Source organism: Helianthus annuus, chromosome 4, assembly GCF_002127325.2.
Source record: "Helianthus annuus cultivar XRQ/B chromosome 4, HanXRQr2.0-SUNRISE, whole genome shotgun sequence".
Lineage (NCBI taxonomy): Eukaryota > Viridiplantae > Streptophyta > Magnoliopsida > Asterales > Asteraceae > Helianthus > Helianthus annuus.
Genome location: NC_035436.2, coordinates 51,737,313 through 51,741,004, shown reverse-complemented (window position 1 = coordinate 51,741,004; position 3,692 = coordinate 51,737,313). Strand labels below are relative to the sequence as shown.

General features: G+C 40.2%; 1 long non-coding RNA gene across 1 annotated transcript; it reads right to left on the bottom strand.

The window, feature by feature from the left end:
- Positions 1-399: 399 nt before the first annotated feature.
- Positions 400-1,475, bottom strand: LOC118491276. The gene is made up of 2 exons (XR_004891103.1): positions 898-1,475; positions 400-770 (listed from the first exon to the last, which is right to left on the bottom strand). It is a non-coding gene; the product is annotated as an uncharacterized LOC118491276 (long non-coding RNA).
- Between the last annotated feature and the right edge of the window lie 2,217 nt (positions 1,476-3,692).

Sequence of the window (3,692 nt, the reverse complement as noted above, 5' to 3'; positions counted from 1 at the left end):
AATATATAACTATATTTATTTTTATAAAAGTACTCGTGTCGTACGATATCTGAAATAAATATAAAAACTATATTTATTTTATAAGGCGAAATCGTGTCGCGTGATATTTGAAATAAATATATATACTATATTTATTTATAAAGGATTCGAGTTTATTTGAAATAAATATAATAATAACTATATTCATTTTTGTTGTCAAAATAATTTCCGTATCGTTGTTCTCGTAAGTTGTAAGTGTCGTCGAAATAACATGCATTAGTAAAAAGTCGTTTGAATCCGATTTGTTTTCGTTATATAATAAGATGCGTGTTGTTTTTACGGATTTTCTTGAAAAACGGACAGAGTTTCCTCTGTTTTTGGACGCCCCCGACAACTAAAGTGTCGTTATAATTTCAAAAATTCAACAATATTCAATCACTAATATATAAATTTTCGTAAAAACGACAAAGTATAGACTAAACACTAAACCGTTCGTGTGAGCTCGATTTCACATATGTAATAAAAATTTATAGAAATAACGTATTCGCCGTTAAAACTTTACCACTCTTCGTGTCGGAACGCTGAACCGGTTGACTGAGTTGACTCAGTTTGACCGCGTTGACCGAGTTGACCCGCTGAGTCGACTCGGTTTAACTGAGCCAACCGAACCGAACCACGAACCGCAAGACCCGATGTGTTGACTCGAACCCACATCCGATCGGGTTGACTGTTGTTGACTGATCTTAACATATGTTGACCGGGTTTGACCCGGATTGACCCGAAACCATAATCTGAACCGAAAATCCATAAATCAAATTAGAGTCAGGTCTCGAACCATGACTCGAAACCAGAACCACATACCCGAGCCCGACATAACCGGAACCAAAAAATCTTGAATCTGAATCTAGAACCTCATACCTGAAACCGAACATCAGCACCACCATTATTCCACAGCCGTCACCGGAGCTGAGTCGAACACCCGAAGCCACCACCATCACCGTCTTCAACATAAACAGCATCCATTGTTTCCGTCAAACAATCACCATCGCCGGACCATGATGTGACGCCGCCGAGAGACACCCGTCGTCGCCTCCACCGCCGCCGTTGCCGTGAGCGGCGGTGCTGCTCCTATCTCTGGCGCTCTCTCTCTCTCTCTGTGTTTGGTTCGCCGCTCACCACCACCCAACTGTGGTGGTGGTGGTCCGTCTTGTTGCTTGAAGAGGGGGGGCTAGGTGGGTGTGATTGAGGGTGTCTTTGGCTGGAATGACCACCGCCGCCGCCGGCTCCGCCATGCCTGGCCGGAGTCCGGCCGTTCACCTTCATCGGAGGGGAAGAGGATGAGGGAGTGTGGTTGTGTTTGTGTAAGTAATATCGAGAGGGAGAGAGTAAATGTAAGAAATGGATAGGATTTGTGTGGGTATTTGAAAGTAAAAAGGTTGTTTGTGTTCTGTACATGTATTCGAGTGAGAGAGTGAGAGCAATTTGTGGGTTTGTTGTGTGGGTATGCAGCAAATGAGGGGTCCCTTTAAATAGAGATTTGAGGATTAATGTTCTTTTGTGTATTTATAATACCTTCAGGTCAAATGCTATTTCCACTGGAAGAAGATCTCTATTAATTGTGTAGATCTTTTGCTTAGATCTTGTAGAGATTTTAACATGATTTTATAAGATCTTGTAAGGTAAAGATCTATTATATTATGTGTAGGTTTAGGCTTGTGTGTCTTGGGCTTGGGCCCGGGGCCCACAAGCTCAATCCCATGTGTAAGTGGCCCGTAATTCCTACGAGACCCGTTGTCAAATTCTGAACTCCGTTTTAATGTCAAAATTAAAATACACAAAATACGGTCGGTAGTCGTTGTTTGCACGCCCGTTCGTCGATTACGCCGCGAAAAGTTATATCGCTGTCGTCTTTTAATCCGTTTTTCAATCCGGTTTCGACTGTAGTCACTAAAATTTAACTACGAAGCTAAAATATATCGTAAAAATTTAGTATTTGTCGGTGTTGTCAGTATTCTGTTTGGTTTAAATCTGTTGCCGTTTAACGTTTCGCCGGTTTCTCTATAAACCACCGTTCGCGCACTGTAAAGACGGATAGACGTTCCCAGGCACTCCAAAGGCCTAATTAAGTTAACTCGCGCTGTAAACACCATTTATTATCGCGTTAATCACTTGTTAATCACGTAGTTAAGAGCCGTAAATCACGGGTTGTTACATTCTCCCCCTGTTACAGAAATTTCGTCCTCGAAATTTAGATTATGTTATCTCTTCAGAATTGTGTTTCAAGAGTTGATGTCAAGGGAAACAAGATGTATAGATACAGTCACTAGTTTAACTAAGTTAACAGGATCCAACAATGAACAGGAACTCCAACCAATCGAATTCCATATGAACGTTTATAACATGTAAACGAGTTCTAGAAGCAATGACATCTACTGGATGAACTTAGAATCAACAATCTCAAATATAATAGTTTGCATGAACGCTCGATCGTGATCAGCACAAGCTGCCAGTTATACCGACGCCTCAAGGTGTCGTAATGAACGAAACAATTCAATAATATTGGTGATCGAACAAGTATCACCTGTGTTTTGCATGAAACGATTGATCATGATTAGCCCAAGCTACAAGTTTGTACCAACACCACAAGGTGTCGTAACGATTTAAACAATCCAATAATAGCGGTGATCAAACAAATTCACCGTGTTTGAAGTCAAATGAATGCGCGGTAAAGGGAATCTGAAAGTTCGTTTCAAATGACATCAAAAAATTTTCAATTGAAAATGAAACACCAAGGAAATAATGTTCTCGATCGAAGGTGCAGAAGCAATGAATATCGTAAGATAGTCGATCGATGTTGAAAGGATCGTTAGAAGGTACACCGGAATATGAAACGAATTTTGTGTACCCTTGTCTTATCACACGATTGTGTTAAGACTGTTTTAATTATGATAAATCAAAGCGGATTTAAAGCAATCAATAAGTAATATTTAAATCCGTGCATGAGATGTCTAAACGAGTTTAGCGCAAGCTTCAAATAAGTGAAAGATACCACCACGAGGTGTCGAAATCAACAAACAATTTAGTGGAGTCGAATGTCAAACAAGTTTACTTCGACTCGGAACAAATGAAACGCTTGTTAATACGAATTTGAATATGATGTTTTCAATACATCATATGGTGTTTTGAATCGAACATGTGTAATGGACAAGTTCAAACAATTGAACTTGGTTTTAGCGCAATCCGACAATAAACATATGTATCAACAAGAAAACTTTCGGCATGGTCACAACGAAAAACCATGTATGTAACTTGTAAAGAAATGATCGTGATACAATGACCCTTAAGAGGAGTAGAGATACGAAAATCTACTCAGTAAATGTAAGAGTTGAAACTTCAATAAAAGAAATTTTGAAGACTTTACCCGGGGTTGCGTGTGATATCCGGTTGTTAAGTGACATTACCATGGAATGTCGAACATAGCGTACTCGTCATTAATTAGGTAGGGGGGGAGAAATGCGGAGACAATCGTCTTCTCCCTGGCGTGATTCGTGTCGTTGCAGGATCGCGTGACAAGTTGTCGTTTCCTGATCGTTAGTTCTCCTGCTGACAGGAATCTAGCGTCGTCATTAAATTTGCGTCATCGTTCATTCTCAAAGGCCTCGCCTCGATAATCGTATGTGTCGTACTTCAACCTCCGTTGATATATAGCTTAA